The sequence below is a fragment of the Molothrus ater genome, unplaced genomic scaffold (genome assembly GCF_012460135.2).
Source record: "Molothrus ater isolate BHLD 08-10-18 breed brown headed cowbird unplaced genomic scaffold, BPBGC_Mater_1.1 matUn_MA511, whole genome shotgun sequence".
NCBI lineage: Eukaryota > Metazoa > Chordata > Aves > Passeriformes > Icteridae > Molothrus > Molothrus ater.
In genome coordinates this window covers 125,711-153,608 of record NW_023416847.1, presented here as the reverse complement: position 1 = coordinate 153,608, position 27,898 = coordinate 125,711, and the positions used below count along the sequence as shown (strand labels likewise).

The 27,898-nt window shown below is 49.6% G+C and overlaps 1 long non-coding RNA gene across 1 annotated transcript; it reads right to left on the bottom strand.

The window, feature by feature from the left end:
• Window positions 1-1,292: 1,292 nt before the first annotated feature.
• LOC129047146 (uncharacterized) lies at window positions 1,293-3,198 on the bottom strand. Its single transcript, XR_008509141.1, has 2 exons — window positions 2,342-3,198; window positions 1,293-1,724 (listed from the first exon to the last, which is right to left on the bottom strand). It is a non-coding gene; the product is annotated as an uncharacterized LOC129047146 (long non-coding RNA).
• Between the last annotated feature and the right edge of the window lie 24,700 nt (window positions 3,199-27,898).

The following is a 27,898-nucleotide window of genomic DNA, read 5'->3' as shown; positions in this document are numbered from 1 at the left end:
TTTTATTTTTAATTTTTCTCTTTTTAAAGCATTTTATTTTTTTAATTTTCTTTTTATTTTTTAGTTCTAATTTTTCTATTTTTAAAGCATCTATTTTTTTATTTTTGTTTTTTATTTGATTTTTTTTTAATTTTTCTATTTTTAAAGCTTTTTATTTTATTTTATTTGGTGCTGCCAAGACCAATTTAAGCTGGTGATTGTGGTGGTGTTTGAGGGTCTTGCATTACAGCACTACATTTTATGGAACTTGTACAGCACTTTACAGCACTTTACAGTTTGGTTTTTTTTATTATTATTTATTTTTAATTAATTTTGTTTTTTTATTTATTTTTATTTTTAATTTTTCTATTTTTAAAGCATTTTATTACATTTTATTTGGTGCTGCCCAAACCTGCTGTAGTGCATTTTTATACTTTGTAATACTTTGAAGTAATTTTTCCCAAATGGTTTATCCCAAACTTTACCCCCCTCCCTTTACCTGTGTTATCCCTCTCCTGGGATGAGATCATCCTCAAACCCCCACCCTGGCTCTCTGTCAATCACTCAGCCTCCCATCCCCTCCATCCAGAAGTTTCGGTCCAAGTTGTCGAGTGATCAGCCAGAGGCCAGGGGTCAGCCCCCCAGGCCTTGCCCCATACGCTGTCCTATACGTCTATCCCCTAGCATCCATCCCTTAGGGTCACTTAATGGTTGGTAGGATGTTATCTGTTGGTTTCCACCTCCCTTAAAATGTAACCTTGGCACATCTCCCAGGGCTCTCGGCAGGAGCCCCCTGAGGTGCAGGAGCTCCTATGGGACTCCTAATAAAACCTTGGATTAACCCCTGCTAAGAGTCGGCCCTTTATCATCTACCGCTGTCTCTGGTGTCTCTTGTGCTGCAAAGGCGACCAGCCCAGGTGCCCTCAGTACCCTCGGGGCACACACAGAGAGTGTCTCCCCCCAGCCCAGGTGCCCTCAGCACCCTCGGGGCACACACAGAGTGTCTCCCCCCAGCCCAGGTGCCCTCAGTACCCTCGGGGCACAGAGAGTGTCTGCCCCCAGCCCAGGTGCCCTCAGCACCCTCGGGGCACACACAGAGAGTGTCTCCCCCCAGCCCAGGTGCCCTCAGTACCCTCGGGGCACAGACAGTGTCTCCCCGCTCTCAGCCGTGTCGGGGCTGCCCCCTGGTGTCTGCCAACTCGGGACTGGCTGAGGGTTCCTGAGGGGCTCGCACAAACCCGCTCGGCCGCTGATTGTGGTGGTGTTTGAGGGTCCTCCAGGACAAGGGAGGAGATGAGAATCTTGACTCCCCCTTTCAGAAGGCTGAAATATTATTTTATGATCTCTATTATATTAAAAGAAAATGAGATATTAGAACTACACTAAAAGAGCAAGGAGACATCAGAAAGCTGGAAAGGAATGAATAATAAAAACCTGGGACTGATCACAGCCCCGACACCGCTGGACCATGATTGGTCATCAAGTAGAAACAATGCACAGGAGACCAACCCAAGATGCCCCTGTTGCTAAACCATCTCCAGCCCACACTCCACAGCCACCAGATTGTTATTGGTTCCATTTCTGTTCTGAGGCTTCTCAGGAGAAAAATCCCAGCGAAAGGATTTTCATCAAACACGTCAGTGCCAGGTGATGGCACAGGCAGCATGGGCTGGCCGAGGTCACTGTGTCATCCCTGCCAGCCCAGGTGTCACAGCAAGGAGGAGAGAGTTCACCCTGTGCTCACACTGCAATACAGAGCAATACAACACAACACACACATTAACACAAGATGATAACCTTTTTCTATTTTCATTACTTGTGGATTTATTGTTACAGGACACCCAAAACAACAAAAGCACAGAAAAACAGCACTCATCTACCATTAACACCCCCTTCAAATGACACGCAAACTCACCATCCCTCTGATCACAACTGCTAAATTACACCCCAGCAATCATTGCTCCTCGGGAACGTGGTTCCCTAGAGGCTCCAAAAATTCCTCCTGCCTGAAGAAATACCCGGTCCCTGGAGGGTCTGTGCCCAAACTTTGGCGATGAACGTCGCCTCGCTGACCGACCGGGACCGGGGAAAAAAACCCAGCCGGGGGAAAAAAAAAAAGAAAAAAAAAAAAACAGCCGGGGGGGGGGGGTTGGGGTTGGGGGGGGTAAACCCGGCTGGGGATTTTTTACTCTAAATTTACAAATGAGTTGAAAAACCTGAAAAGCAAGTCACACACACAACGTTAAATCCAGTCACAGCATGCGCTCACACACGCAGAGACGAGCAGACGCTGACAGACAGACACGTGCTCTCCCACACGCTCACGCACTCCTCCCATTTAAACGTTCCCTGTGGCTCTTACTCGAGACGCTGAAGAACGTGCTTCCACGCTTCTTCTGGCTGCCGCTCCTCAACATCAAATGGTAGATTCTGGGGAAATCAGCAGCCTCGGGGACCTGTGAGACAACAGGAAGCGGTCAACGAGTGGCTGACAGCTAGGACTTGTCCCCGCTCTGACCGATAAATTTTCTACCCTAAACCCCACTAAAGACAGATGAACAGTAAAGTTTTTATAACTCTGCTACCTAACTGTGACTATGTGCCAGGGCAGGGCAGCTCTGAGCGTAAGTGGTACAACATGAGTACACACAATAAAAGCAGACGCATACAGTGCAAGTGTACATGGAGTGTACGTCCATACAATATAAGCCAGCATAGGTACACACAATGTAAGTACATACAGTGTAAGCCAACATAGGTAAACGCAATGTAAGTACATACAGTATAAGTACATACAGTATAAGCCAGCATAGGCACAAACAATGTAAGTACATACAGTACAAGCCAGGACTTGAGATAGCTCTCTGGAAGATTAATTCTTGAGCCCTATACCCCTCGGGAGGATGGAACCTATCGAACTCCTGCAGTCACGTGAGGAGGGTGTAAGACGCTCCCTCGGGAAGTCCAAGAGAATGGCGTGGAAAAAAAGGCACTACCAAAGCCAGTAGTGGGAAGGAAGACGGATGAGAACATCTTGTCCCTTTGAGACATTCCTGTCTCAAAGAGTAAAAATGTAAAGATGCCGGAATAAGGGATATCCGGAAAGGAACGTGAGTAGAATATGGCCTACATGGCACAGAATAGTGCCGATAAAGCATCGAGACATAACAAAGGCCTGTGACGCGTAAGACAATGGACACAGACTACATAACACAGACATGGACAACATAACATAGACACAGATGACATACCACAGAGACGAGTGACAACTGCCTGGCACTGTCCCCTTAGGGACCCGAGATTCCTAGTGCAAGATGAGCCAGAGGCTGATGATGCCAAAGGAAAGGAAGCCCTATGACGATGGCACGTGATGGTGAAATGTAACTCGTCAAAAGAAGTTAGTGCCAAAGCAGTTAAGAGGATGCTCGAGAGGCTCGGCGAGCCTAGAGAAAGAAGCCGACTGCCGGGTGACCGTGGCCGTAGCTCCGGACGTGAAGGCGAGCTCCTCGGGGGAAAGATCCGTGACGACGTCGGGCCGAGGGAGGCGGACGACGCAAAGTACGCGAAGATGTGCAGATGGGTCGGAACTGCCCTGCCCGGCAAAGGCTCTGGCGAGGCTGAGGGGAAACCCTCTCCCTTTACTTCCAGAGAGCCCACCCTGCTACAGACCTGTCCCCTAAGCTGACATCAAATTGCCTCCTCTGAGAGTAAAGGCTTTTACCCTTCTCCCAACCGCTGGCCCCGACACTTAGCTTTTGGAAGATGAGAGGACAAAATCCATCCTCGGTCGCACATGGACGTGGAGATGCTCTGCGTGTGTGCTTCGGTGCTGCCATTTCCAAGCTTTGGCTACGAGCCTCCTCAGGGTACCTAAGACAAAACAGAAAACCTGACTATTGCCCTCAAAAACAGTAATCCCCGGGACTCCTCCGCACCGCTGCCACGGCTCACCTCAAATCTTGATTTGACTCCGGAGGGTGCCCGGAAGAGACCTGCAAAGAGAAAAGGGACACGCTTAGCATGCTGCTGTGTAACACTCACCTAGGAGTCAGCCTGCCTAAACTCCGACTCACCTGCCCTCCTCTGTTCCTTGGCGTGCCTAGGGCAGCGACAGCACCTGCAAAGAAACAAATTGGAAAAGCATGGTGAGATACTGTGAAAACACAACCTCCCTAATCTGACAAGGATGCCACACTGATACCTTAAGCTCTCACCCACCTGGCATAGGCGTGCTCGGCCAGGAGAGATGGCAAGTGGACCACCTAAAATAAAAACAAGAGGAGATGCTTAGAGCTGCACCAAAACTGAGACATCAGCAATAACAACTGCTTCTGTACGCTATTCAATGCTCACCTCGCCCACTCGGCCTTGACTGCTGCTCTCGGCCTTGACCTCCAAAAAAGAGAGACAACGAACAATGCTGTAACGGCCACCATTTATGCTTCCTCTGCAGAGAAAAACAGTGACTGACCTGCTCAGGGCAATCCCCGCACCTGGGATGGGGGGCTCTGCCCTGGATTTTATCCTTCTGCATCTGAAAGAAAGTCAGGACAAAAGTCAAACTGTTGCAGGGTAACTTAATAGCTCCAGATATTTTGTGTCCAACTACAAATCCCATCTACAGTCCAACTACACCCCACATTACAAACTTCAAGTCCCCGGGGACTTCTCCTATTGCACCAGGCTATGCGGCAGGGCAGAGCAGCTCCGGCACAAATGTGTGCTGACACCCGTGACACAGGACAGACAGGACATGACAGACAATGAGGACACAACACAGATAGAAATCTCCTGGCAAGGAAAATGGCTGCAAGGACTGAGAGAATGCAAAAGGAGATGACCGAGGTGAGACCGATGGTGAGCTGATGAGGCTTAGAGAAACCTAGAGGAAGATGATGCTAACTGAATGATTTATTCCAAGAACTGCAAAGATGGATGCCCGAGAATCCTACAGCCAGAAGCCTCTACCTGTCCTCACCTTCTCACAAGTCCTAGTCCGCCATAATGGATCCTGGCGGGGCAGAGCTGTCCATACAGCTCAGAACAAGACCTGAAAAGACATCTGACTGGATGCTTCTAAAGAGACAAGAGAGTCTGATGCCTGTCTGAGCTCCTGAGGCAAAAGTTCTATGGCTTGGGTGCCAGGCCAAGGAATGCAGAGATCACAGATGCTAACAATGATGCCAGGGTTTCTGACAGGCCCCTCCAAGGCCTAAGGTAAAGGACATGACATATCCAAACACACATAATACACAAAAGACAAGTGACACGATACACACTGGGACTGCTCTGCCCTGCGCACCTCAGCACTGTGATCAAAAGCCAGGCTTTGCTTTTATGGGGCCTAAGGGGCCACTTCATGGACACCCCCATGTCCAAAGGAGACTCAAAATCCCTCTCAGTGGGCCCCTACCCTGCGCCCCGCTTTCATCCCCTCTGTGGATTGTACGCCTCTACTTATCTCTCAGACATCTGGGGATGCAGGTCCGTGTCAGGTGCAACAGAAGGCGGCCTCGACATCTGGGAAGTTCCTGCTGGCGCTGTTGTTCAACAACTCCCTGTTGTTTCTCAGTCAGCTACGTGAAAGAAATCCAAATATCAGTGCATGATCTCTGCAGCACACTGGCCAAAACCCAACAATTCTGCCACTCACCGTTCTCCTAAGAATGCCCGGCTCCTGGGGCCGCACCCTTCAGCCATGCTCCGAGGCTGATGCCGTTGTCACAGGGTAAGCCTGGGGTAAGAGGAGACGAGGTCATGTGGCGCTGCTGAAACCTGAGGGGACCCTCGCTCCTCCTCCCTACTTCCCCGACTCACCGCAACTCCTGGGCAGCTGCCCAAGGCCACCTGGATGGCACCTTTAAATAGAAGAGTTCTGGGCTTCATCACCAGGTCCTGTAACGCATCCACAGGGCTCGCACGTGCAGGGAACCCGGTGCATTGGCCGGTTGGTGACAGGGGCTTCGCAGGCTCCGAGTGGATTGCCTAAACCACAAAAACGAGAATGGAGACTTAGACTTGCCCCAGGAATTGAGACCTCAGCAAAAAGAAATGCTACTGATCACCTTGCTCTCCTGAACTTGATTTCTGGGATCCAGCTATACTTCCTAAAAATAAAGACAAAAAAAAAAAAGCTGTAACAGGGTAACCCTTGACACTCCCACTGCAGAAACAAATGGTGACTGACCTGCTTGTGGGAACCCCCTCACCCAGGATGGGGGGCTCTGCCATGGGTGCAATGCATCTGCACCTGAAAGAAAGTCAGAACATATGTCAAACACCTGCAGGATAACTCAAAAGCTGCAAACACCTTAGGTCAATCTAGGAATGGCATCTAGATTCCAAGTACACCCCACATTACAAATTTCAACTTCCCGGGACTTCTCCTATTGCACCAGGCTATGCGGCAGGGCAGAGCAGCTCCGGCACAAATGTGTGCACACACCCGTGACACAGGACAGGACGTGACAGACAACGGGGACACAACACGGACAGAAATCTCCTGGCAAGGAAAATGGCTGTGAGGACTGAGAGAATGCAAAAGGAGATGACTGAGGTGAGACCGATGGTGAGCTGATGAGGCTCAGAGAAACCTGGAGGAAGAAGATGCTAACTGAATGATTTATTACAAGAACTGCAAAGATGGATGCCCGAGAATCCTACGGCCAGAAGCCTCTACCTGTCCTCACGTTCTTTCGAGTCCTAGTCCGCCATAATGGATCCTGGCGGGGCAGAGCTGCCCATACAGCTCAGAACAAGACCTGAAAAAACAGCTGACCGGATGCTTCTAAAGAGACAAGAGAGTCTGATGCCTGTCTGAGCTCCGGAGGCGAACGTTCTATGGCCTGGGTGCCAGGCCGAGGAATGCAGAGATCGCAGATGCTAACAATGATGCCAGGGTTTCTGACAGGCCCCTCCAAGGCCTAAGGTAAAAGACATGACATATCCAAACACACATAATACACAAAAGACAAGTGACACGATACACACCGGGACTGCTCTGCCCTGCGCACCTCAGCACTGTGATCCAAAGTGAGACGTTGCTTTTATGGGGCCTAAGGGGCCGCTTCATGGACACCTCCCACCTCCAAAGGGGACTCAAAAACCCCTCCCAGTAATTCCCAAACCAGCACCCTGCTTTCATCCCCTCTGTGGGTCATGGCACTCTACTTATCTCTCGCACAGCTGGGGATGCCGGTCTCGGGTGCGAAGAAAGGCCACCTCGTCAGCTGGGAAGGTCCTGCTGGCACCGGGCTGGTGTCTCTTAGACAGCTGTATTAAAGAAAACCAAACATCAGTGCCGGATCTTGGCAGCCCCTCGGCCAAAACCCCACAAGTCTGCTACTCACCCTTCTCCTAAGAACGCTCAGCTGCTCGGGCCGCACGCTTCGGGCACGCTCGGAGACCGAGGCCGTCGTCACAGGGGGTGCCTGGGTTAAGAGGAGATGAGGTGATTGGTCATGGCTAAAACCTGAGGAGACCCTCGCTCCTCCTCCCTATATCCCCGACTCACCGCAACTCCTGGGCAGCTGCCCAAGGCCACCTGGATGGCACCTTTAAATGGAAAAGTTCAGGGCTTACTCACCAGGTCCTGTAACGCATCCACAGGGCTCACACCTGCAGGGAACCCGGTGCATCCGCCGGCTGGTGACGGGGGCTCGGCGTACCCTGAGTGGATGGCCTAAAGCACACAAATGGGAATGGAAGCTTAGAGCAGCACCAGAAATTGAGACCGGAGCAATAACAGCTACTTCTCTCCACTGCTCACCTTGACTGCTGGTATCCAGATTTACTTCCTAAAAAGAAAGACAAAGAACAGAGCTGTAACAGAGTCACCACATACACTTCTGCTGCAGAGACAAATGGTGCCTCACCTGCTCGGGGGAAACCACTCACCCGGGATGGGGCCCTCTGGCACACATTTAATCCATCTGAAACTGAAAAAAAAGTCAGGACAAGAGTCAAACTGTTGCAGGATAACTTAAGAGCTCCAGATATCCTGTGTCCATCTACAAATCCCATCTACAGTCCAACTACACCCCACATTACAAACTTCAAGTCCCCGGAACTTCTCCTACTACACCAGCCTATGCGGCAGGGCAGAGCAGCTCCGGCACAAATGTGTGTGCACACACCCGTGACACGGGTCAGGACATGACAGACAACGGGGACACAACACGGACAGAAATCTCCTGGCAAGGAAAATGGCTGCAAGGACTGAGAGAATGCAAAAGGGGATGACCGAGGTGAGACCAATGGTGAGCTGATGAGGCTCAGAGAAACCTGGAGGAAGGAGATGCTAACCCAATGATTTATTACAAGAACTGCAAAGATGGATGCCCGAGAATCCTACGGCCAGAAGCCTCTACCTGTCCTCACATTCTAACAAGTCCTAGTCCGCCATAATGGATCCTGGCAGGGCAGAGCTGCCCATACAGCTCAGAACAAGACCTGAAAAGACATCTGACCGGATGCTTCTAAAGAGACAAAAGAGTCTGATGCCTGTCTGAGATCCCGAGTGGAAAGTTCTATGGCCTGCGTGCCAGGCCGAGGAATGCAGAGAGCACAGGTGCTAACAATGATGCCAGGGTTTCTGACAGGCCCCACAAAGGGCTAAGATAAAAGACATGACATATCCAAACAACACATAATACACAAAAGACAAGTGACGCGATACACACCGGGACTGCTCTGCCCTGCGCACCTCAGCACTGTGATCCAAAGTGAGACGTTGCTTTTATGGGGCCTAAGGGGCCGCTTCATGGACACCTCCCACCTCCAAAGGGGACTCAAAAACCCCTCCCAGTAATTCCCAAACCAGCACCCTGCTTTCATCCCCTCTGTGGGTCATGGCACTCTACTTATCTCTCGCACAGCTGGGGATGCCGGTCTCGGGTGCGAAGAAAGGCCACCTCGTCAGCCGGGAAGGTCCTGCTGGCACCAGGCTGAGGTCTCTCAGACAGCTGTATTAAAGAGAACCAAACATCAGTGCCAGATCTTGGCAGCCCATCGGCCAAAACCCCACAAGTCTGCTACTCACCGTCCTCCTAAGAACACTCAGCTGCTCGGGCCGCACGCTTCGGGCACGCTCGGAGACCGAGGCCGTCGTCACAGGGGGTGCCTGGGGTAAGAGGAGATGAGGTGATTTGGCATAGCTGAAACCTGAGGGGACCCTCGCTCCTCCTCCCTACTTCCCCGACTCACCCCAACTCCTGGGCAGCTGCCCAAGGCCACCTGGATGGCACCTTTAAATGGAAAAGTTCAGGGCTTACTCACCAGGTCCTGTAACGCATCCACAGGGCTCACACCTGCAGGGAACCCGGTGCATCCGCCGGCTGGTGACGGGGGCTCGGCGTACCCTGAGTGGATGGCCTAAAGCGCACAAACGAGAATGGAAGCTTAGAGCAGCACCAGAAATTGAGACCGGAGCAATAACAGCTACTTCTCTCCACTGCTCACCTTGACTGCTGGTATCCAGATTTACTTCCTAAAAAGAAAGACAAAGAACAGAGCTGTAACATAGTCACCACATACACTTCTGCTGCAGAGACAAATGGTGCCTCACCTGCTCGGGGGAAACCACTCACCCGGGATGGGGCCCTCTGGCACACATTTAATCCATCTGAATCTGAAAAAAAAGTTAGGACAAGAGTCAAACTGTTGCAGGATAACTTAAGAGCTCCAGATATCTTGTGTCCATCTACAAATCCCACCTAGAGTCCAACTACACCACACATTGCGAACTTCAAGTCCCCGGGACTTCTCCTACTACATCAGCCTATGCGGCTGGGCAGAGCAGCTCCGGCACAAATGTGTGCAGACACCCGTGACACAGGACAGGACGTGACAGACAACGGGGACACAACACGGACAGAAATCTCCTGGCAAGGAAAATGGCTGCAAGGACTGAGAGAATGCAAAAGGGGATGACCGAGGTGACACCGATGGTGAGCTGATGAGGCTCAGAGAAACCTGGAGGAAGAAGATGCTAACTGAACAATTTATTCCAAGAACTGCAAAGATGGATGCCCAAGAATCCTACAGTCAGAAGCCTCTACCTGCCCTCACGTTCTTTCGAGTCCTAGTCCGCCATAATGGATCCTGGCGGGGCAGAGCTGTCCATACAGCTCAGAACAAGACCTGAAAAGACATCTGACTGGATGCTTCTAAAGAGACAAGAGAGTCTGATGCCTGTCTGAGCTCCTGAGGCGAAAGTTCTATGGCATTGTGGCCAGGCCGAGGAATGCAGAGATCACAGATACTAACAATGATGCCAGGGCTCCTGACAGGCCCCTCCAAGGCCTAAGATAAAAGACATGACATATCCAAACACACATAATACACAAAAGACAAGTGACACGATACACACCGGGACTGCTCTGCCCTGCGCACCTCAGCACTGTGATCCAAAGTCAGGCTTTCCTTTTATGGGGCCTAAGGGTGTCCGCTTCATGGACACCCCCATCTCCAAAGGAGACTCAAAAACCCCTCCCGGTGGGTCCCTACCCTGCACCCCACTTTCATCCCCTCTGTGGGTTGTACGCCTCTACTTATCTCTTGGACATCTGGGGATGCAGGTCCGTGTCAGCTGCAAAAGAAGGCAGCCTCAACATCTGGGAAGTTCCTGCTGGCACTGTTGTTCAACAACTCCCTGTTGTTTCTTAGTCAGCGACATGAAAGAAATCCAAATATCAATGCATGATCTCTGCAGCACCCTGGCCAAAACCCAACAATTCTGCCACTCACCGTTCTCCTAAGAATGCCCGGCTCCTGGGGCCGCACCCTTCGGCCGCGCTCCGAGGCTGATGCCATTGTCAAGGGGTAAGCCTGGGGTTAAGAGGAGATGAGTTCATGTGGCATGGCTGAAACCTGACGGGACCCTCGCTCCTCCTTCCTGCTTCCCCTACTCACCGCAACTCCTTGGCAGCTGCCCAAGACCACCTGGATGGCACCTTTAAATAGAAAAGATCAGGGCTTCCTCACCAGATCCTGTAACGCATCCACAGGGCTCACACGGGCAGGGAACCCGGTGCATCGGCCGGCTGGTGACGGGGGCTTGGCAGGCTCTGAGTGGATGGCCTAAAACACACAAACAAGAATGGAAGCTTAGAGCAGCACCAGAAATTGAGACCGGAGCAATAACAGCTACTTCTCTCCACTGCTCACCTTGACTGCTGGTATCCAGATTTACTTCCTAAAAAGAAAGACAAAGAACAGAGCTGTAACAGAGTCACCACATACACTTCTGCTGCAGAGACAAATGGTGCCTCACCTGCTCGGGGGAAACCACTCACCCGGGATGGGGCCCTCTGGCACACATTTAATCCATCTGAACCTGAAAAAAAAGTCAGGACAAGAGTCAAACTGTTGCAGGATAACTTAAGAGCTCCAGATATCCTGTGTCCATCTACAAATCCCATCTACAGTCCAACTACACCCCACATTACAAACTTCAAGTCCCCGGGACTTCTCCTATTGCACCAGGCTACGTGGCAGGGCAGAGCAGCTCTGGCACAAATGTGTGCAGACACCCGTGACACCGCACAGACAAGACGTGACAGACAACAGGGACACGACACGGACAGAAATCTCCTGGCAAGGAAAATGGCTGCGAGGACTGAGAGAATGCAAAAGGGGATGACCGAGGAGAGACCGATGGTGAGCTGATGAGGCTCAGAGAAACCTGGAGGAAGAAGATGCTAACTGAACAATTTATTCCAAGAACTGCAAAGATGGATGCCCGAGAATCCTATGGCCAGAAGCCTCTACCTGCCCTCACGTTCTTTCAAGTCCTAGTCCACCATAATGGATCCTGGCAGGGCAGAGCTGCCCATACAGCTCAGAACAAGACCCGAAAAGACATCTGACCGGATGCTTCTAAAGAGACAAGAGAGTCTGATGCCTGTCTGAGATCCCGAGTGGAAAGTTCTATGGCCTGGGTGCCAGGCCGAGGAATGCAGAGAGCATAGGTGCTAACAATGATGCCAGGGTTTCTGACAGGCCCCACAAAGGGCTAAGATAAAAGACATGACATAGCCAAACAACACATAATACACAAAAGACAAGTGACACGATACACACCGGGACTGCTCTGCTTTGCGCACCTCAGCACTGTGATCCAAAGTGAGACGTTGCTTTTATGGGGCCTAAGGGGCCGCTTCATGGACACCCCCCACCTCCAAAGGGGACTCAAAAACCCCTCCCAGTAATTCCCAAACCAGCACCCTGCTTTCATCCCCTCTGTGGGTCGTGGCCCTCTACTTATCTCTCACACAGCTGGGGATGCCGGTCTCGGGTGTGAAGAAAGGCCACCTCATCAGCTGGGAAGCTCCTGCTGGCACCAGGCTGATGTCTCTCAGACAGCTATATTAATGAGAACCAAACATCAGTGCCGGATCTTGGCAGCCCATCGGCCAAAACCCCACAAGCCTGCTACTCACCCTTCTCCTAAGAACGCTCAGCTGCTCGGGCCGCACGCTTCGGGCACGCTCGGAGACCGAGGCCGCCGTCACAGGGGGTGCCTGGGTTAAGAGGAGATGAGGTGATTTGGCATGGCTGAAACCTGAGGGGACCCTCGCTCCTCCTCCCTACTTCCCCGACTCACCCCAACTCCTGGGCAGCTGCCCAAGGCCACCTGGATGGCACCTTTAAATGGAAAAGGTCAGGGCTTCCTCACCAGGTCCTGTAACGCATCCACATGGCTCACACGTGCAGGGAACCCAGTGCATCCGCTGGCTGGTGACGGGTCTCGGCGTACCCTGAGTGGATGGCCTAAAGCACACAAATGGGAATGGAAGCTTAGAGAGCACCAGAAATTGAGACCGGAACAATAACAGCTACTTCTCTCCACTGCTCACCTTGACTGCTGGTATCTAGATTTACTTCCTAAAAAGAAAGACAAAGAACAGAGCTGTAACAGAGTCACCACATACACTTCTGCTGCAGAGACAAATGGTGCCTCACCTGCTTGGGGGAAACCACTCACCCGGGAGGGGGCCCTCTGGCACACGTTTAATCCATCTGAATCTGAAAAAAAGTTAGGACAAGAGTCAAACTGTTGCAGGATAACTTAAGAGCTCCAGATATCCTGTGTCCATCTACAAATCCCATCTACAGTCCAACTACACCACACATTACAAACTTCAAGTCCCCGGGACTTCTCCTACTACACCAGCCTATGCGGCAGGGCAGAGCAGCTCCGGCACAAATGTGTGCAGACACCCGTGACACAGGACAGGACGTGACAGACAACGGGGACACAACACGGACAGAAATCGCCTGGCAAGGAAAATGGCTGCAAGGACTGAGAGAATGCAAAAGGGGATGACCGAGGTGACACCGATGGTGAGCTGATGAGGCTCAGAGAAACCTGGAGGAAGAAGATGCTAACTGAACAATTTATTCCAAGAACTGCAAAGATGGATGCCCAAGAATCCTACAGTCAGAAGCCTCTACCTGTCCTCACGTTCTTTCGAGCCCTAGTCCGCCATAATGGATCGTGGTGGGACAGAGCTGTCCATACAGCTCAGAACAAGACCTGAAAAGACATCTGACTGGATGCTTCTAAAGAGACAAGAGAGTCTGATGCCTGTCTGAGCTCCTGAGGCGAAAGTTCTATGGCATTGGTGCCAGGCCGAGGAATGCAGAGATCACAGATACTAACAATTATGCCAGGGCTCCTGACAGGCCCATCCAAGGCCTAAGATAAAAGACATGACATATCCAAACACACATAATACACAAAAGACAAGTGACACGATACACACCGGGACTGCTCTGCCCTGCGCACCTCAGCACTGTGATCCAAAGTGAGACGTTGCTTTTATGGGGCCTAAGGGGCCGCTTCATGGACACCTCCCACCTCCAAAGGGGACTCAAAAACCCCTCCCAGTAATTCCCAAACCAGCCCCCTGTTTTCATCCCCTCTGTGGGTCGTGGCCCTCTACTTATCTCTCGCACAGCTGGGGATGCCGGTCTCGGGTGCGAAGAAAGGCCACCTCGTCAGCCGGGAAGGTCCTGCTGGCACCAGGCTGATGTCTCTCAGACAGCTATATTAATGAGAACCAAACATCAGTGCCAGATCTTGGCAGCCCATCGGCCAAAACCCCACAAGTCTGCTACTCACCCTTCTCCTAAGAACGCTCAGCTGCTCGGGCCGCACGCTTCGGGCACGCTCGGAGACCGAGGCCGTCGTCACAGGGGGTGCCTGGGCTAAGAGGAGATGAGGTGATTTGGCATGGCTGAAACCTGAGGGGACCCTCGCTCCTCCTCCCTACTTCCCTGACTCACCACAACTCCTGGGCAGCTGCCCAAGGCCACCTGGATGGCACCTTAAAATGGAAAAGTTCAGGGCTTCCTCACCAGATCCTGTAACGCATCCACAGGGCTCACACCTGCAGGGAACCCGGTGCATCGGCCGGCTGGTGACGGGGGCGCGGCGTACCCTGAGTGGATGGCCTAAAGCACACAAACGAGAATGGAAGCTTAGAGCAGCACCAGAAATTGAGACCGGAGCAATAACAGCTACTTCTCTCCACTGCTCACCTTGACTGCTGGTATCCAGATTTACTTCCTAAAAAGAAAGACAAAGAACAGAGCTGTAACAGAGTCACCACATACACTTCTGCTGCAGAGACAAATGGTGCCTCACCTGCTCGGGGGAAACCACTCACCCGGGATGGGGCCCTCTGGCACACATTTAATCCATCTGAATCTGAAAAAAAAGTTAGGACAAGAGTCAAACTGTTGCAGGATAACTTAAGAGCTCCAGATATCTTGTGTCCATCTACAAATCCCACCTAGAGTCTAACTACACCACACATTACAAACTTCAAGTCCCCGGGACTTCTCCTACTACACCAGCCTATGCGGCAGGGCAGAGCAGCTCCGGCACAAATGTGTGCAGACACCAGTGACACAGGACAGGACGTGACAGACAACGGGGACACGACACGGACAGAAATCGCCTGGCAAGGAAAATGGCTGCGAGGACTGAGAGAATGCAAAAGGGGATGACCGAGGTGACACTGATGGTGAGCTGATGAGGCTCAGAGAAACCTGGAGGAAGAAGATGATAACTGAACAATTTATTCCAAGAACTGCAAAGATGGATGCCCAAGAATCCTACAGTCAGAAGCCTCTACCTGCCCTCACGTTCTTTCGAGTCCTAGTCCGCCATAATGGATCCTGGCGGGACAGAGCTGTCCATACAGCTCAGAACAAGACCTGAAAAGACATCTGACTGGATGCTTCTAAAGAGACAAGAGAGTCTGATGCCTGTCTGAGCTCCTGAGATAAAAGTTCCATGGCCTGGGTGCCAGGCCGAGGAATGCAGAGAGCACAGGTGCTAACAATGATGCCAGGGTTTCTGACAGGCCCCTCCAAGGCCTAAGGTAAAGGACATGACATATCCAAACAACACATAATACACAAAAGACAAGTGACACGATACACACCGGGACTGCTCTGCCCTGCGCACCTCAGCACTGTGATCCAAAGTCAGGCTTTCCTTTTATGGGGCCTAAGGGGCCGCTTCATGGACACCCCCATCTCCAAAGGAGACTCAAAAATCCCTCCCGGTGAGCCCCTACCCTGCACCCCGCTTTCATCCCCTCTGTGGGTTGTACGCCTCTACTTATCTCTTGGACATCTGGGGATGCCTATCCGTCTCAGGTGCAAAAGAAGGCAGCCGCGACATCTGGGAAGTTCCTGCTGGCACTGTTGTTCAACAGCTACCTGTTGTTTCTTAGTCAGCTACATGAAAGAAATCCAAATATCAGTGCATGATCACTGCAGCACACTGGCCAAAACCCAACAATTCTGCCACTCACCATTCTCCTAAGAATGCCCGGCTCCTGGGGCCGCACCCTTCGGCCGCACTCCGAGGCTGATGCCATTGTTACGGGGTAAGCCAGGGGTAAGAGGAGACAAGGTCATGTGGCGCTGCTGAAACCTGAGCGGACCCTCACTCTTCCTCCCTACTTCCCCGACTCACCGTGACTCCTCGCCCATGCCCAAGGCTACCCTGGTGACACTTTTAAACAGAAAAGGCAGAGGCTTCATCGATGAGTCCTGTGATTCTTCTGCAGAGCTCCGGAGAGCGGCACACCCGGTGCGTCGGCCGGCGGGTGACGGGGGCTCGGCGTACTCCGAGTTGATTGCCTAAAGCACAGAAACAGGAACGGATGCTTAGAGTTACACCGGGAAGTGAGACTTGGGCAATAACAACTGCTTCTGGACGCTACTCAATGCTCACCTTGCCCACCTCACCTTGACTGCTGATATCCAGCTTTACCGCCTAAAAAGAAAAAGAGCAGTGCTGTAACAGAGTCACACTTTACACTCCCCCTGCAGAGACAAACGGTGACTGACCTGCTCGGGGGAACCTCCTCACTCAGGATGGGTGGATGGATTTTGCCCTGGATTTTATCCTTCTGCGTCTGAAAGAAAGCGAGGACAAAAGTCAAAGGGCTGCGGGATAACTTCACAGCTCCAAACATCTTCTGTCTATCTAGGAATATCATCTAGAGTCTGGCAACACCCCACAAACTGCAAGTCGCTGGGACTTGTCCTGTTGCAGCAGGCTATGCGGCAGGGCAGGGCAGAGCAGATCCGGCACAAATATGTGCGGACACCCGTGACACAGAACGTGACAAACAGGGGGACAACAAACACAACACATTATGCTTGTGGTGAGGGTCTCGAGGGGAAAAGGCAAAAGGGACCCCAAAGACACACTAGGTAACACGGAACACTGGACAACACGACGTGGACCGGAACTGTTCTGTGCTGCCCGCCTGAAAGCTGCCATCAAAAGTAGAACCTCTCCCTTTAGCTGTCCTAAGAGGCCCCTTGGAGGAGATTGCTTTTCCCTCTGCTAATTTTTAAATCTGCCCCAGGAACTCCCAACCCGCTACTCTCCCATTGTCCCAACTGCAGGCCGTGGCCCTGACTTATCTTTTGGATGATCGGTGATGAGGATCCACATTGCACCTGAAATGAGTCTGCCTCGGAGGGCCCCGTGATTGCCTGTTAGCCTCTCAGTCAGCTACAATAAAGAAAAACAAAACCAAAGTATGAGTTGAGAGGTATGTGGGCCAAATCCCAGCGAGTCAGCTACTTGCCCTCTCCTGAGTGTGCCTGGCTCCTTCAGGCTCCAGCTTCATCCTGATTCCAAGGCTGCGGCCATTATCATGAGTGGCACCTGGGTTAGAGAAAGGCAAAGTGAAATGGCATTCCTGTGAGTGCAGTGGATGACCTTGTGTGCTGTAAAATGTGTGAATGCCTCTGCTCGGCTTCTAAAAGGCCTGGCGTGGGGGGCTCAAATAAACACCCTTTCTCACCCTGCTGCCTTCAAAACCACCCCCCCGACAATAACTCCTAACTGGATACCTGCTCACCCTCCCTCTCCTAGTCACAATCCTCAACTCACCTGAAGCCTCAATCTCAAACATCATCTTGGACACTGGGCAGATCCCTCTTGTGACATGATGAATCTGCTGAAAAAAGTGTTGTACTTGACACAACCGGGAGCCTCTGGAAGCTGCACTCCTCCTAAAAAAAATACAAAGCAAAATAAGAACAAAACCAGAAATTACAAATGCACTTTACCACCCCTAAACACAAAACCCAGAATCACGAGCTTAAATACTCCCTGTATTCTATGCTGTTTTCTTCCCAGTATCTTCAAAGCCTCTGTTGCTTTAGATGCCCAGAAACACCTGCTGAAAACAAGCTGAGAAAAGCTGAAAAAGCTTCTTCACTCAAATGAGAGGAGAGCTCTTATCCCAGCACCTCCCAGAGGGGGAATGAAGGCCCTGAGCAAAGGCTGGGGTTAATATACCCCTGATGGTGCCCGCCTCTCGTTCCCATGGCACCCGGGAAAAGGGAGGGGGCGAATCCCACCGGGTATAAAAGCTTTCAGAACAGCTGAGGCTGTTTGGCTCCTCTGTCTCAAATTCAAGGGGAGCAAAGGGCTTGTTATAGAAGAAAATTCTTCAGAAAAATAACAGTCCTTTCTTTTTTGCAGCAACTACTTGGAGTAAGAGAGCAGAAAACTGGTAAGAAATAAAATTTTCTGTTTAGGCAGTATAACTAGATAAACTGGCTAATTTGCTGTTAACTTACTTAATTATTCCTTAGTGGCTACTAAGTAGTACTTCACGTGTGACTAAGTCCAGTGGTGAAGAATGCTTATGATGTGAATAGTCTAAGTCGCATTGGGACCTCTAATTAGGCCTATCTACATTATAAGTAAAAATAAGAAAAATAAAAGCTTTCCAGGCAGTGTAAGGGTTAAGTGTGTGCCTGGCTTACCCTGCTCTGAGATACTTGGTCCTATGGCACAGAAAGAAGGGCCTTGAAATGTATTTTTAAACTCTTAAAATGCTGAAAAAAGCAGAGCTTCCTTCTAGTGCACCCCTTAAACAGAGGCAATGGGGCAGTTACCTCTACTGAAACGAATACAATAGCAAATAAATAGCTTCTTCCCTTTAATTTATTCTCCTTAAGTACTGGGAAAAGAGCGGTTTTCCTCACTTTAAATCTCTGTGGTGATGGAAAAAGAGGGATTCAAACTCTTAAGATGGAGGGTACAGCTGGGCTTCTCCCTCAATTTAGGCCTCAGGACAACAAAAAGGGGGTGGCTGCCCTTAATTTAAATCCATAAGAAACATTTCCAAGATTTTCCCCTTCTACTTAAACTGGAAAATAATTGAAAATGAGGACTCCCTGTCAATTAACACCCCGAACAGCATAGAAAAGGCAGGGATTCTTTCAACTGAGACCATTAAAATTGCAGGGGTAGCAGAGTCCCTCCCAGTTTGAACACAAAAAATAAAGGAAAAGGAAGCTTTTTCCCTTTTTTCTAAACCCTTTTTCTCCTAATAACCCCTCTCCTTTCTGGGAGTGCTGTGGAGGGTCTGGGGGCTCTGGGGAGGGACTGGCACAGTAAAAGGGGAAAGTTGAAAGCCCTCTCCTGGAACCCCACATGCTGCCTGGCCTGCTCAGATGCTGCCCCTCGGCAAAAGGGCTCTTGCCTTGGCATTTTCTCAAAGTGATGCTCCGTGCCCGGGTGGGTCTGGCTGCTCCCTAGTCCGTGCTGGATGCTCCGCCCGTAGTTCCTGGAGGGACCCTTGGGATGCCCCTGTTAGCCCCTTTGGACTAGCAGCTCCCTGTGCAGGTGTGCCCGGGTAACCCTCTGAAAGCAGCTGGGCACACGGGGGGCTGCTAGACCTTGGAGTGGGGTTTGAGATGAAGAAAGGTCCTGTGAGGAGTTCCTTCCCCTGCACAGCCCTTCGTCTGCCCCTTAAACCATGGGCTGCCAGACTTTCCTTTCTAAGGAAATTAACCTTTCCTCTCTGTGTGCCCGTGGCCGAAACCTCCTCCAAAACCGCAGAGAACGATTTCTCATGGACCGCGGCTGCCAACGCCGAGAACTCTCGCCGCCCTTGGAGTGCCGCGTGCCTCCTGTGAACGGACGTCGATGCGCAGCAGGGGTGAGTTTGGCTTTACGGGGAAGAGGGCCAGCGCAGGATTTCTCCGGGAGCAAAGCTGCCCCCGCTGAGAACTTGGGCTGCCCTGGCAGTGCCGAGCACCTCCTGCAAACTGGTGTCGGGAAACACGGGGGGTGAGTTTTTCTGTGCAGAAGTTCTCCCAGACCACAGCTGAGAGCATCTAACCCTAACCACAACAGCTTAGCTGGGTCTAAAACTTACAACCTTTGGACTGGCAGCGTGGGACCCAACCCGCTGTGCCACCGCTGGCCCCTTGCTCAAGCATTCCACTGCAGTCCTAAAACTCTGCCTTTTCTGAGGGTGTTTCCTCTGACCCTGACCGTAGTCTTCCAAATATGCTAAAGACTCATAAAATGGCTTTGAAAAAGCCCCAACAATACCCTAAGAAGTCCCAGAAAAGTCCCTTCCAAAATCCCCTAAATACCTGTAAAAGTCCTGGAAAGAAACCTCACAAAGACATGCTCAGTCTCCGAACTCTACCTCTTGCTGTCTAGCCCACAGATGTCATCCCTACCTTACTGCAGTGGGTCCGTTGTCCTCTGAGGGTTCTGTCATTGTGCTGCTGTGTGAGGGTTGCTGTCTGGTCTCGCTGTTAGGGTTGCTGTGTTGTGCTGCTGTTGGGGGAAAAGGCTGTTTTTAGGGGGGCTGCTTAGGCTGAGGTTAGGGCTGGGGTGAGGGGTGGTACAGCTGTACCCTGTACCCCTGATCTCCACTGGACTGTCCAGCCCTCAAGCCCTCTCCCTTTACCCCTCAACCGGTCCCTCTGCCCCCCAGCCCTCAGCTCCTGTGTGTCACCCTTGACCCCTCTCCTTTGCCCCTCAGCCCCCAGCTTCTCTGTGTCACCCTACAGCTGCCCCTGCCACCCTCAGCATCTCTGTGTGTCACCCGCTGTCCCCTCTCCCTCTTCCTCTCTCAGCTCCCAGCCTCTGTCACCCTCAAGCCCCCACAGTGCCCCTCAAGCTGCCCCTCAGCCTCCATGTGTTGTGCCATGAAAAGACCCTAAAAAAACCTAAAAATTCCCTGAAAACCCCCTAATCTTCAAAATGTCCTAAAAACCCCATGAAAACCTAAAAACAGCCTCAGAATGCTGTTAGAATACACTGGAAATACAATACTTTTAAAAAACCCCTAAAAAATCCCCAAAGAACCTTTAGAAATGCCTAAATATACCCTAAATAGTCCAAAAAGAGCTCTAAAAATACCCCAAAAATCCTTAAAATGCCCTGATAAGACCCTAAAAAAGCCTAAAAATTCCCTCAAAAACCCTAAAAATACCCTAGCCCTAAAATGTCCTCCACATACACTCAATAGTCCTAAAAAAGCCCCAAGAACACACAAATCCCCCCCCCCCAAACAATTCTTAAAAGTACTAAGAAAGCCCTTAAAATACCCTAACAAAATCTTTTAAAAGCCCTAAAAGTATCCTAAATGTTCCCAGAAATTTCCTGGAAAACTCCTCCAAAAAAGCCCTAAAATATCCTTTTAAAGCCGTGAGAAAAACCCTAAAAATCCCCTAAAAAACTGCTCAGCCCCCAACTCCTACCTGTCACTCTCTAGACCACAAACATCATTGCTACCTTTTTATTAGGGTTGCTGCCTGCAGCTGCTGGGAGACTTCTGGGGCTGTCCCAGCATTGGGGTTATTGCCTTGTGCTGCTGTTGGAGAAAACTGGGGTCCTAGGGGTGCTCTTTAGGGTTACCTTGGGGTTGGGTTGAGGGCTGCTGCACCTGTACCCTAACCCTACCTGGTACCCTGTGTCCTTTGTACCCCTAACCCTCAGTGTGAGCACTTTATCTGTCAAGCCTCCCGCTCCTTGCCCCTCAGCCCGCAATGTCTGCGTGCCACCCCGAGACCTCTGACATTGTCCCTTGGCCCCCTGGCCTCCACCGTGCACTCTCCACCTGGTTAGGGGTGGTTTTTAGGGTAAGGTTAGGGGTGGTGTGAGCGCTGGTTCACCTGTCACCCTCAAGCAGCCCCCACTTTGCCCCTCAAGGCATCTGCTCCCCCTCACCCTTTTCTTGTCACCCTCAAGCTCCCCGCTCTCAGCCTCTCAGCATCTCTGTGCCACGCTGGAGCCCCCCCAGTTGCTCCTAAAGCCCCCTTCTGCCTCTCAGCTCCCCCCATCCTCTGTGTCACCCTCCAGCCCCCTCCCCTCAGCCCGCAGCCCCTTGTGACACCCTGCAGCCCAGAGACGTTGTCCTTGCCTGTCTCGCTTGGGTGTTGTCCTGCTGCGAGAGCTGCGCCGTCCTCCGAGGGTTCGGGCTCCTGCGTGCTGCTGGAGGGGACTCACGGGTGGGCGGTGGGTGAAGTAACGAATGGAGCGGGAAGTGTGCTGGGACGGGTTAAGGGCGGGCTGGAAAATAGAGTAGGGTTAGGGGTGGAGAAGGGGACGCAGCAGCAGGGGGCTGAGGTGAGGAGGTGAGTGTTAGGAGGAAGCGTAAGTCCGTAACTCCAAGACCGAGTCTGCAGCAACGAGAACTCTGAGTGACCTGGGAGTGCCGAACATCTTCGGCAAACTGATGTAAGGAAACTGGGGTGATGAGTTTTGTTTCCCTTGGAAAAGGGATGGCATCTGTGTCCGTGGGCCTGCACCCTGCCCAGGACCTTTGATCTCGAGTGGGCTGCCACCTCCTAAAATTCCAAACATCGCAGGTGAGACAGGGGGTTGGAAATTTTACTTGGGGTAGAAACCAATTTTGGATTTAGCTGAAGTCTGCTGGTGAAACTTGTGTAGTCTGTTAATCGGTGTGCTTACAAAAAGGCCTGCGGAGAGAACAAAAGGAAGTTTGAGGATTCTGTGGGAAAAAGAGAATCTGGGTTACAACCGAGTGCACGGCCTCGTCCCTGTGTGAGTAAAAGTTTGAGGTTTTGCCGGCAGCATCGCCGAGTGCTGAGGGGTCCCCTGGTCGATAGGGCAACTTGGGAGGGTTTGCTTCAGGCTTTGCTTGTGAAAGGTGTGAGAAAAGCAAGCAGCTCTGAAGCAGATGAGCCCCCTCTTGCCTGTTGAAGTGTTGCATAAATCAAAGATAAACCTTCAAGGTCCCTTCCCACCCAAGCCATTCCGTGATTCTTTGCCCTGGAGGCAAGGGTGCACCTGTCACCGCATTTCTCTTCACAGAGAAAAGCAAGGCACAATTCTCCCCAAGAATATTTCTGGGATTCACATTCTCTGAACCTCAGAGGAAGTAAAAACAATTCTTATCTCATTTGCTGTGCCTGTGTTTGTGCTGAAGTAGAATGCAGCGTGGAGATTGTTCACCCAAAGTGATGGTGTTTTGTTTCCTTGGCCTGTCGGGGCCAAGTGTGTGTGTGTGTCGGGACTGTTGGGTGACAGTCATGAGTTGGGTGCGGGGTTGAGTACTTGGCAGATTGGGTTTAGATGTAATGTAATATAGTATAATAAAGCAATTAATTAGCCTTCTGATAAGGCAGAATGCAGATGGGAAATATTTGCACATATGATATTAAAGGACACATGAACCACCTTTCTGTGAGACAAAGACACAAGACTCGGCCCATCCTTAACTTAGGACACAGCTAAAAAATAATAGATAAAATAATTTTTAACCTATTTTTGAAGAACTCTCTAAAACTAATGGCAGATGATATAGCTATTTTATCTGGTAAGCTTCTGTGCAAAGTTTCCTGCTGATGCTGGCTCAGACGGATGGAGATTTGGGAGGAGGGGGAAGAACAAAGTGCCACGGGGCTTTATTGGATGAGCCTTGAAAGGTTTCTCCAAGCTTCTATTGCAAGGTTGATGAACCTTGTGTTTGTTAACTTCAGTTTTGCTCAGTGTTTTAACCCTGCTTTATCTCCTGTGGTCCAGATGACACATTCACACATCTTTAGAAAATTCAGTGGGATGCTCTTCAAACAACATGTGACTTTGCACCAGTGAGGGCAGAAACTTGATGGTTTTACCTCAATCTATAGTTTTTCAATATTGCTATAGAAAGTGCTTTTATGTGAAATGTCTACTTTGGTTAGATCATGCAAATTTAGTGCTGGCTGGTAATTCCATAAGATGAAGAGTAAGAATAACTCAGGAATGTTTCATCATTTGTCTCTGCACTGGTCAGAAATGGTAATTTGAGCTCAAATATGTAGAAATTTAGCAAAAGAAGTTGGACACTCAGAGGATAAAAATAGAAAAACTGCATTGGAAGGATTTTTCCTGCTAGTGAGTGAGTTTCTACCTGTAGGGGCATCGGGGGGTAGCACGGTCGGGACGGACGGAGATGAGAAGTCATATTGCTATAAGCTGGGTGATATGGGGTAACCTTTAAATGAGAGCCGTCTTCTCCTAAGAAATGAAAGAAGTAACAGGTATCCATAGTTAATGAGCCTAGGATTTCTAGCTCTTGAAGGTCAGATTTATCAGCTTTAGAATTATCAATATAAGCTTGGTGTTTCTGGCTGGGAGTTGGAGATCCGTGATGATCATCATATGGCCAATATTTATCAGGAGTAACATTATCAAAACCCTTTGGGAAAGGTACTCCAACTAGACAGGTTGAAAAAGGTTTGTCAGGGCTTGTGTCAGATAGACGGATGGTATCGGAGCCTGCAGACCTGGCTAAAGCAACCCAGACATTCGTCTTTGGTTGATTGACAGGTAAAGCTTCTGGTTGTGCTGCCTGTGCGACTGCTTGCGCTGTTTGAGCTGTAAGAGCCCTTTCAATTTTTTCTCCTAGAGTTTTTCCAAGTTCATTTGCCTGGATAATTGCCACTTGCTGTGGACTCCCAATTTTGTTACAGGCATCCATCATTTCAGGCACTGTGGGTTTTTCTTTTCCTAGGGCTTTGATAACTCTTTTACATTCTGCATTGGCATTATTTTCAATAATGTCGCGTATCATTATTGGGCAAGCTATATCATCGCCGCATTGTCTTTCTGCTCTTTGCGTTACCCGGCCCACAAATGTGGTAAATGGTTCAGACGAGTCTTGCCTAATCAGATTATAGGCTTTTTCAAAACTTCTTGCAGGCTGAATTTGCAAAAAGGCTCTGCGAGCCATCTTTTTAATGTCATCTAATGCTGTTTTGGGTAAATTCTCTCGATTATCATTCTGATCATCAGGAGGGTCACCAGTCAGCTTAGACATGACAAGGGTACGAAGGTCTGCATCGGTACTTTGTCTATAAGTGGCTTGTACCCCTGTGAGCAGTCTTTTCCATTTGAGTTCCCATAGCGTATATTGTGAACAGCCCCTGGGGCGATCCCGGCTGCAGACCCCGCCTTTGGAGCACCCAGACCCTGAGCTGTGCCCAGCCCCTCGGGCGATCCCGGCTGCAGACCCCGCCTTTGGAGCACCCAGACCCTGAGCTGTGCCGAGTTTCCCCGTCCTGCCCTGAGCTCCGTTCCCTTGGTAACCACAGCTCCGGCTGCTCAGCGGAACTCTCTAAAGGAATCACCTTATTGAAACACTAAAAGTTCAGGTAAAAGAAAACCCTCTCCTGATTCATCCTAAAAATACGGGAGAAAAGCTATAGAAGATAAAAATCCAAAAAGAATGGGATAAAGGGATTGGTCTATTTCCATTAAAAGAGGCTCCCATAGGAGGGGGCGGACCAGGGTTTGTAAATGCTCCTTTGACTTCGTCTGAGGTCTGAAATTTTAGGAAATAAATGAAAGGGCTACTTGGAGGATCCCATAGGCATAGCTGAAGAATTAGACCAATTTTTAGGTCCAAACATTTATACTTCAGAAGAGATGTGGTCTGTAATGAAAATAATATTTTTCTCAGGAAGAAAGGCAATTAATCACAGCAGCTGAAATAAAAGCTTAGGAAAAAGGATAATCTACGGGGACCCCCAGAGAAGACAAAATGCCAACTGTACCTCCTGAGTGGGGTAAAAATAACGAGGAGGGGAGTAAACACATGAATAATTATCGTAATTACGTAATCAAAGGAATAAATGCAACAGCATATCAAAGGCGAAATGCAGGGAAAAAAAGGTTTTTAAGGGACAGCTTTTCGAGGGGAAAGAAGAAACTGCAACTAAATAGATAAACAAACTTAAGAGAAATAGGAAAATGGTCCTAAGTAAGCAGAAGATCTGAAAATCTTTAAAGAGATGGGCACAGAGGAGGAATAGGGAGGTCATAAGCTCTAATTTTCTGGGGGGGACAAATACCATCTGGAGCCTGTGATAACTTTAAAAGTGGGTCCCCAAGAAGAAGAATTAGAATTTCTAATAGACACAGGGCCAGACAGAACCTGCCTGTTAAATATTCCAAAAAGTTATAGTGTGAGCAAACATATAGTGAAAGTAACAGGGGCAAAGAGGGAAAGTTTTACATTTCTGCTCATTAAAGATGTAGTAATTGAGGGAAGAAACTAAAATTTGGATGGGAGATGTCTTATTGGTCCCAGGGGCAGGTAGCAATTTATTGGGAAGAGTCTTACAAGTGCAATTAAGAATAGGAGTTTTATCAGAAAATGGGAAAATGACAGCTAGAGTTTTAAAATTATTTAAGAGAGGATGAAGAAAAAAAAAAAACAACAAAAAAGTTTGAAGTGGGGAAGGAAATAGGGGAAGATTAAATATCGACCCCATAAGGGTTACAACTGAGAGAGAAGATTGTCCCGTACGTGTACGTCAGTATCCTGGATCTTTAGAAGGACGGGAAGGTTTGAAGCCGGTAATAGAAGGACTAATAAAGAATGGGGCATAAGAACCTTGTATGTCTCCTCATAATATCCCTATTCCCCCAGTAAAGTCTGATGGGAGTTATAGACTAGTACAAGATTTAAGGGAGGTTAATAAAAGAACTCAGACTCACTACCCAGTGGTAAAATATCTTAGACACTTAATAAATAAAAGTAGCTAGAAAACCAACCATGAGAAAATTGCAAGAATTTTATTCATTCTCCCTCCCTCTTCAAAGAGAGAGATCAGAAAATTACCTAGATTATTGAAATATTATAGATTATAGATTGAGGGGTACGCACAAGTAGCAAAATTTGTGTATGAAAAAACTGACAGAAGGAGATGATATAAAACAGACCAAAGAAGATATTGTTAAATTAAAAGAGTTAAGTTAAAACTAGCCTAAGTACCAGCTTTAAGCTTACCTTTGTTCGAAAAGTCATTTATCATTTATACATAAATACAGAAAATGGAGTAGCTCATAAAATTTTAATTCAAGACTAAGGAAGAGTAAGAAAATATCTAGTAGCTTATATATCAAAAATGTTAGACTCAGTAAGCCACAGCTAGCCAGTAGGTATTTAACAGCTACTGCAATCCTAGTAAAAGAAAGTTGTAAGCCTACTTTTGGAAGTAATTTAGTTAGGTTCACCTCGTACCATCTCAGGTCTGTTGAATTAAAAAAAAAAAAAAAAAAACCACAAAAAAACAGGTAAGAAGAGAAGAAAGAGAGAAGTTGAGGTAGGGAGGTGGTTAGCAAACTCTGAGATGTTAGAATGTGAAGTGATGACATCTTGGTGCTAGAAGAGAGCAGAAGTGTGAATGAGGGGTTTTTGCGTGAAAGGCAGGGAAGTGTCTTAACACACGGTTGTTAGGAGGTTATTCAATGCCGAACTGAGCTCCAGAAAGGGTTTAGCAGAACGGGCCCTCCTTGAAGGGAAAAGAGGAGAAGTTGACTAGAGAAAGGAAAAGAATGTCAGGAGCACCTGGGGACGCCAGGTTTGGGGTTGTCAAGGCTGGGAGGTGTCTGACCGCTCCCTACGAGCGGCAGGGTCTCGGGGGCTGCGGCAGGCACCGATCCATGGAGGTGACCCGGCAGCGGTGCTGGCAGCAGGGGACACACGGGTTTGCCGGCCAGGAGCGGGCTGGCTCCGTGGCGGAACTGCCGGGGGGGCTCCCAGGCTGCCGGGGTCCCGAGTCGAGGATGGCAGTGTCGGCCCCGGTAAGTGGGCCGAGAGAGAGAAGGAAAGAGAAAGAGAGAGAAGAAGAGAGAGAGAGGGCAAAAGGGACCCAAGGCTGCCCCCAGGGTCCCCATGCCCCTGGCTGCTCTCCCCTGCTCCGGCCCTTCAGCGAAGTGGCAGCACGGCATTGACAGCAAGGCCGTGAAAAGAGCGGGAGGGGGGCTAGCATTAAAAGATAAAATCAAAGCAGAGATTGCTGACTCTCCAAATCTCACAAAGTGGTTTGTTTTTCTTAAGTAAGAGGGTTTTTGGTTTTTTCTTTTGTGTGTTTTGTTTGCTGTTAAAAAGAAGTTTTTTGGTTTTTGTTTTTTTTTTCCTGAAGAATGGGTTTGTAAGGCTAAAACAATTAAATGCTGCCCAAAAAGTAAAAAGCAATAGATCTGATACATCTCATGTTAAAATTGGTCTAGCTTTTCTTATTTAACTAACTGTAACTCACAGAAAGAAGAATTTGCGTCTGCAGCTATTAGCACAGCTGAATAGAAGAAGAAGAGGCTGCTGTGGAA